An 8330-nucleotide genomic window follows, 5' to 3' on the forward strand; every position below is an offset into this window, starting at 1 on the left:
AGAAGATTTTCGCCCTCGAAAATTACGCGACTAAAACAACTCCGGATAACTCCTGTATCCGACCCTCCAACGAAACACCCAAAACGCTACACATTACCAAGTTTGACAAAATTAGTTTATCCCATCAAACACAATTTTTGTCTATTTATCAACAAGAGATCAAGGACGGCCAGTTCCTCAATTTGTCGATAGATAGTCAACAATCATGATATCAGCATAAAACATTCTTATCAAACCGCTAAAACGTCAACTTCGCACGAAACATCCACAGACTCACATTCTACAGTACGCATAATGCTACCCACAATAAGTACAACTAATCGAACACACTCCGAAAAATACTTCCGTGGAATACTTCCACAATTCCATAAGTCTCATAAATCTTTGATTCCCTCATGAATCACTTAACTGTGCTACATCACTTATTCATATCGTATCTTATTCCAAACATCTCACTCAATAATTCAATTCCAACAATCACTTGATGACCCACATTCTCAAATCTTCCTCGACACATCCTAGAAATTATCGTTTCTAACCGTCAAATTTCTTTTCTCACATATCTCCAATCATTGAGTCGAACCCCAACATGACTATTCAGTTCCCAAGTAATCTCTCAACCAACATTTGCATTCCTTAACGCAACATTTTCCAATACCACTTCTCTTTAATCCCTTAGTAATTCGCTACTTCAAAATTAGACTACCGCCTAAAATTGGTTCTCCAAACAACCATAACGTCTATCTCGTTGAATAGAAAGAGAAATTCTTTTCTCTTGTTCTTGTGAAGCTTAGAGAGAAGGGAGAGCTCCAAGGGCTAGGACAAAGGGGAATTAAAGAGATTCAAGAGCAAATCTTTGAGTTTTCTTCGAATCCAGGTATGAGAGTAGATTTCATAGTCGTGGGTGACACGAGGAAGGGGAGAATGTCGATTTCTCCTTACCCAAACTTTCTCCACCCCATTTTCGTTTTAGTTTAGATGAGTTTTTCTTAATGCTCTTATCATGATGTATGAACGAATCTAATGGATAAAAACGAAATTTATAGATGATTAAACTCAAGAACATTGTGTTTTTGTGAGTTTTGAGTAAAAGTGTTAAATCTTTACTTTTTCGATGTTTATGATGTAGATCTATGAAATAAACTGTCCTTTTGTGTTTACATATGTTTGTTGCACTTGAATATAAACTTATTTGGGGTTTATAACATGAAAAATGAGTTTTGAGCAAGTCTGTCAGGAGACCCTCGCTAGGCCCTCGCTCAGCGAACAGGTAGCGACCAGTTCGCTGTCGCTCGCCAGAAGCTGTCTGTGCACTGACTATGCTCGTCATCCCTCGCTAGGTCGTCGTTAAGCGACCAGTACTGTGCAGAACATGTTTTGTTGATGTTTTAAAGTGCAATTAGGCACTCGTAACATGGTTTAATGGTATTCTTACATGATTGTTGATGCTTATTGATGCTTATAATGCTCATTGCTAATCGTTGATGATTGTTAATCATGTATGAAGTTATAAATGAAGAATATTAAGGTTTTGTTTAATCTTAATGATGAAGAATGTTGGATAGTGTTCCACATTGTAAATGAAGAGCTTTATGCTAAATAATTGTGAGTGAATTCATGAAAAACATATAGATGCATTCATGAATTAAATAGGATATTGAATATTCCAATAAAGAAGTATATCAGATTATATTTATCTGATAAAGAAGGATATTAGAGGTGAGATACTCTAATAAAGAAGATGGTACCACATGCATTAGAGATGTCTAGGATGACATTCATGAAGTTGAAGCATTAGAGTTGCATTAGGTTATGTGTACATTTATGTGATATGTGACACATGCTTGGCTAATTGTAATAATTGATAATTGATGTTTGAGTATTCAATTATATGTGTTTAAGAACTAATAATTGAATGATAGATGTTGATGTATATGTATATGTATAATGTATGATTATGCATGTATTATGAAGGAGTGTTTAAGTACCGTTTTACTTACACTTATATTTTGATTATGTGATTTAACTCTCATGCTTTGTGTTATGTGCTGGACCGTTGGGGGTTCAGATACTCAGGTTGAGGATCCGGCTCAGAGTTAAAGGCATTGCTCGTGCTTAGTGTAGCACACTTTTTGGTGAGGAGTTTAGCTTAAACTACTCTTTTAGATATTTTTTGATGGGTTGTATATGTTGCTCTGATTAGGTATAATACCGTGTCGGGATATTCGCTTGATTTGTATTTAAGCCCGTGATGACATATTTGACCTTGCTAATCCTTACTTTTGTTGTAAACAAAATATCCTTGTTGTTGATACGGCTTAGAGCCTTAGGATATTATGTGAACAATATGGTTATTGTATGATATGCACAATGAACTATATTTGATTTTAATTTCCGCTGTGCTAGCATGACGTGTTTGTGCTGTGGTTTTTGTATTATAATCGTGACGCCTTAATTTCTTAAGTGTTTTATTTATTTATATTCAATAAATTCGCGTTAAGGGGTTTGGGTGTTACATGGCCTCTCAACTTGTGCCACGTGTCCATTCCACTCCCCCAATCTCCCACTTTCTCTCGTTCTCACTTTCTCACATTTTCTCTCCATTCAACTGAGTTGAATTTTTTCATCCTCTCTCCCCTCCAACTCATTCGACCATAGAATCAACTCCTATTTTGGGGTTTAATACCCACCAATGTTTTATTTATATTTTGATTCATATATCTAACCATATAATATTATAATTTAGTCAATAAAAATAATATTATATCATAATTTTTAATTAGAACAGCATTATTTAATATATTACATTAAAATAAAACAATGAATGTATATATATATATATATATATATATATATATATATATATATATATATGAAAATTATATTTAAAATAATAAGGAAAAAAATTTATCAATGTATTTATTAATATATGTCATGGTGTTTTTTTTTATTGAAGGAATGTCATGGTGTTTTATAACTAGTATAGTGGTATTAAATATATTTCAGTAATAATGAATATCACATAAATGCAATTGGCCAAGTGGTGATGGTGATGCTGGTTTATTCAAAGGATCTGTGTTAGATTCCTATATCCAACATATTGCAAATTTTTTTGAAATAATTGATTTCCTCTCCAAATCGGTCCGGTTTGCGCGTGAGTTTACCCGGTTCCCGGTTCAACCATCGACCGCCCGGTCCACAACGGTTTTTGATGGTTTAAAAGCAGAACCGATTCTGCATGCTAACTGAGCCGGCCATCCCACTGGTTCCCTTTTTAGTTCCTTAACTAGTGCCCCAGGGGCACTAGTTAGCATGACCCTATTGTTTTTAGTCGTTTAATATGTGAAATGCATGGGTGAAATTTCATAACAAAATATCAAATTCTACTTGTTCTCATTGTTTTTCCCTTTGCAGCATTCCCTTTTGCCAGAGATTGGAATCAATGCCATCCCTATAAACAATTTCTCTAGCTCAGGAAGTGGTGGTGTAAATTGATCTAGATTATCAGTTGGAAATTGGAATCGACTTGAAGGTAAATCAGCACAACCAACATAAAATTTGAGATTCATACATACTTTTTGCGAGTCTAACATAATATCAAATCCCAATCCTCACACATTTCTTCATTTTAAGCTATTTTTGACTCATAAAGAACTTAGTGTTATCTTATTCCACCAATAAAATTCAAGAAAGTAAACAAATTCATGATATGACAAGGGCATTTTATGCCTAGTGATAAACTCATCTCAAGTAGTAACTAATTTTTCCTCTCTCTTCTTCATGTCACATGAGCTAGATAATTATATGACGTAGTTTAAGGAAGAATTCAAGGAGTTTGAGATGCAAAACCATAAGTATCAGAAAGATTTTAAGGACATGAATTAGAAAAATCAAGAAGCTCTTGTGAAAGAGGGTGAAGACTCTAATGTTCTGATACCAATACTTGAGGATATGATGACGTATCGTCACACTCTCATAATCCATGCTTATTTGAGGAACATTAGACTTATTTTAGAGTTTTTAAGCAATAAATCAAGAGAAAATCAACTCGGAAACAAGGTTACTTGATATGCAAGAAAGCAGGAAAATATGCAGGAAAAGTCACAGTTGAACTACGCTGGGGGCGTGGTCCATCACGCGCCGCGTGATGATGATCATAGAGAGCCCAAAATCACACTCTGATCACGCGCGGCGTGAAGCCTATCACGCGCGGCGTGAAGCTTAGATCAAGAAAAGGGTGCTCTCTGACTAGTGACCACGCGCGGCGTGGGAAGGCTCACGCGCGGCGTGATGGATGAAGATTGAACTACGCCGGGGGCGTGGGAAGTTACACGCGCGGCGTAGGATGAAGATAAGCAACCACACGCGGCGTGATGGATCTGACGCGCGGCGTGGTTGCAATTCCTATATAAGAAAATTGGATTTTTCTGCACCTGGTTCGAATTTTTCTGCAGACTACTCTATATTCTGAGAATTTGAGCAAGAACGAAGGTCTAATCCTGGAACAAAGGGTATAGCTTCAACATCTTCAACACAATGGAGTCAAGAACCATGAAGTTGAAGATAAGAGCTGATCGGAGCAAGATGAGGAGCTAAATTCCTCATTGAGGTAGGATCTAGGATATCTTAGGATGTAGTCTTATCTGTAATATGATGTATTAGTGTGGAATTACTCTTGTAATAGTATTCATTTAATGCAATTCTGAGATTAATGCTTTATGATTCCTGATCAGCTTTATAATGAACTTAGATTTGAATCACGTATGAGAATATTGATTTAATTTCTGAACTGATTGCATTAAGCACTTGAGTGTTTCCGGTCGAGAGATTGAAACATAGAGTGTAGCGAACGATCAACGCGTTTTCAAATACTTCGTAGTCGGTAGCTTACATCCGAGAGATCGGAGGAGTATCGACAACGGATAGGGTGAATTTTGACAAGAGATTGCGATTCGCCATATTGTTGATCGAGTTGTGAATACTTGAGTGATTCCATATGATATGCTAGATTGCATGTGATAAAGTATAGACTAGGTGATTCCGATGATTCTACCTCACTTTTCTACCATTTGAACTAGCACATTTTCTTACCGTCAAACTACTCAACTAAACCCCCAAACATGTTTGTTAATTTCAATTATGTTCATAGATATAATTCCCTCGTTATAATCGCGCAATCCCTGTGGATCGATATTCTTTTATTACATTGACGATATTTGTACACTTGCAAATACGTAGTCAAGTTTTTGGCGCCGTTGCCGGGGATTGTTGATCGATTCGACAAGGCGATTGTGTCTATTTTTCTGTGTTTTCTTTACTTTATCTGGTTTTATACTTTTTCTGTCAAGAGCGTTCTACTTGTTTGCTTTCTTGTGCATGCGGAGAACAGGTCCGAGTGAGCTGCATTTTGATCCCGAGATAGAGAAGACAGCTCGCGCTAATAGAAAAGCGGCAAGGGAAGCCTTACTAGCTTCAAGAGACCAAGCTACATCAAGTGGTGACCAAAACTGTCAACAGAATTTTTCTGCTATGGATGGTGAACAAGATCCACCGGTTGAGGCTCAACCACCTCCACCACCACCAAGACGTACCTTAGGTGATTACAGACGAAGGGACAATGATGTATTGGCCAATCAAGGCTTCCAGCCGGCCAATCCGGTATCATTTGACATCAAGAACACGGTATTGTCCGCATTGAAGGAGAACCCTTACTCCGGTTCAGAATCGCAATGTCCGAACTTGCACTTATCTCACTTTTATGAAGCGTGTGACTACACGGATCCGCCGGGGGTCAGCGAGTCAGACAAAAGGTTACGGTTGTTTAAGCATTCACTTTCCGGAAGAGCGAAAGATTGGTTAGATACGATCCCGGCTGGTACAATTGCAAATTGGAGACAACTCGAGAGGAAATTTCTTGACCGCTACTTTCCCATTCATAAATTTCTGGAAAGGAGAGCGGAGATAATTAATTTTGAGCAAGCGGATGGAGAAACACTATATGATGCTTGGGAGAGATTTAAGGTGTGCCTCAAGAGGTGTCCCAACCATGGATTCGATGGACACAACCAAATGCAGATGTTTACGCAAGGTCTTAGACCGCAAACTCGCATGATCCTAGATGCATCAGCTGGAGGTTCTTTGAAAAACCGGGATGAAGCCGAAGCGAGAGAGCTAGTTGAGAGTATGGCACAAAATGAGTACCGTGCCACCAATGATAGAGGAGCGAAGAAGAAAGGAGGAGTGTTAGAGCTGTACTCACAATCTGCACTCTTAGCTCAACAAAAACTGATGACAAACCAAATGGAAGCAATGATGCAGCTTCTTTCCAATCATCAAGGTCAAGCTTCTTTGGTAGGTAAAATTGATAATGTGCGATGTGATTTCTGTTTGCAGGACCATCCCAATGGAGGATGTTTCCCGGAAGGTTCAGAGGAGGCTAAGTATTTAGCTAACTTCCGGAAACCCTATTCCAACAATAACAACGTTTCCGGATGGGGGAACATGCAAACTCAAGGATCAACTCAACAACAACAAAGACCACCCTTAAGAATGGAGGAGACTCTAAATCAATTCATGATGATGACTCAAAGCAATTTCGAAGCTATGAAGTCGAACCAAGAAACTTCCAACAAGAATCATGAAGCATCCATCAAGAATCTTGAGGTACAAATTGGTCAACTTTCAAGGCAGTTTTCCATGTTGCAAAATCAAGGAGGATTCGGTGGAAATACACAAGACAATCCCAAGAATGAAACTTGCAACAGAATCACCTTGAGGAGTCGCGAAGTTTCGGAAAGACAAGTTGTTGAAAAGCCTATTAGGAAGAAGGTTGATGAGGGAGAAGTTGAAAAGGAGAGAAATGATGATGTAGTTGAAAAGATGGCTAATGAGGGAGAAGTTGAAAATGAAAATTTGCCTAATGAAGTAGAGGTGAGTGATGATGAAGAAGGAGAAGTTGAAAAGTAGAGGGAGATGAGAGAAAAGGAGAAAAAGAAGATTGAAAAAGGAAAGGGTGTGGATGAATCACCGTATGCTAGGGTGCCTTACCCTAGAAAGAAGAGAGTGAATAACTTAGAGTGTGAGAAGGAGTTTAAGAAGTTCATGAAGGTGTTGAACAAACTTGAAATGGCGATCCCATTGGTTGAGGCATTAGAGCAAATGCCGAGTTACACCAAATTCTTAAAAGAACTTCTTACAAAGAAAAGGAAACCGTTAGATGACGAAATGGTTAGCATGACTGAGGAATGTAGTGCACTAATTCAGCGGAAGCTACCTCAAAAGAAGAAGGATCCGGGGAGCTTCACAATCCCATGCTCCATTGGTAATCTAACTATTGGTAAGACCTTATGTGATTTGAGAGCAAGTATAAATCTGATGTCGTTGTCTATGATGAAGAGGATAACCGGAGCTGTGGCAAAACCAACAAAGATGAGTTTATCTTTAGCCGACTGATCCATTGTCCATCCGGTTGGAATTCTGCACGATGTACTTGTGAGAGTAGCTGAGTTTGTTTTTCCAGCTGACTTCGTGGTATTGGATTTGGAAGAGGACAAGAATTGGGAGCCGTTGCTCTTGGGTAGACCTTTCTTGGCAACCGAAAGAGCCCTCATTGATGTGGAATTGGGTGAATTGATGCTGCGCACCGACGGTGAGCAGATTCTATTCAATGTGTTCGAAGCTATGAAGAAACATGATGATGATCCACAATGCTTCCGGGTAGAGATGGTTGACGAAGTGATCGAGGATGTGCTTAAGGTACAAAATTGTTCCTCTCCTCTTGAGAAAGTATTGGTTAATTCTATTGATAGCATGGAAGAGGAATGGGAGGCAGAAATTAAATTATGTCTCAATAATTTGAATGCAACTCGTGTGGATGAAAATCCTAAAGTTGAGAACATTTATGAAGTGAATACTAGTGATGGTAAGAAGGAGGAAAGTAAGGTTCCGGAACTGAAACAACTTCCTTCACATTTGAAATATGTTTTCTTGAGTAGTGATGCTTCATCACCGGTTATCATTAGCAATGCACTCACCGGATTGGAAGAAGAAAAATTGTTGAGAGTTTTAAGGGGCAACAAAGGGGCCATGGGCTGGAACATCTCTGATTTGAAAGGGATAAGTCCCACATTTTGCATGCATAAAATCAAATTGGAAGAAGAATTCAAGCCGGTTGTGCAGCCCCAAAGGAGGTTGAATCCAATTATGAAGGAGGTGGTGAAAAAGGAAGTTCTTAAACTCTTAGAAGCGGGAATGATCTATCCCATCTCGGATAGTGCTTGGGTGTCTCCCGTACATGTTGTTCCCAAAAAGGGTGGTATGACGGTGGTGCG

The 8330-nt window shown here is 38.5% G+C and overlaps 1 non-coding gene across 1 annotated transcript; it reads right to left on the reverse strand.

Annotated features, from left to right (window-relative positions):
* Nucleotides 1-5946: 5946 nt before the first annotated feature.
* On the reverse strand, nucleotides 5947-6053 carry LOC123912012. The gene has a single exon (XR_006810865.1). It is a non-coding gene; the product is annotated as a small nucleolar RNA R71 (small nucleolar RNA).
* Nucleotides 6054-8330: the final 2277 nt, after the last annotated feature.

Source organism: Trifolium pratense, linkage group LG2 (genome assembly GCF_020283565.1).
Source record: "Trifolium pratense cultivar HEN17-A07 linkage group LG2, ARS_RC_1.1, whole genome shotgun sequence".
Classification (NCBI taxonomy): domain Eukaryota; kingdom Viridiplantae; phylum Streptophyta; class Magnoliopsida; order Fabales; family Fabaceae; genus Trifolium; species Trifolium pratense.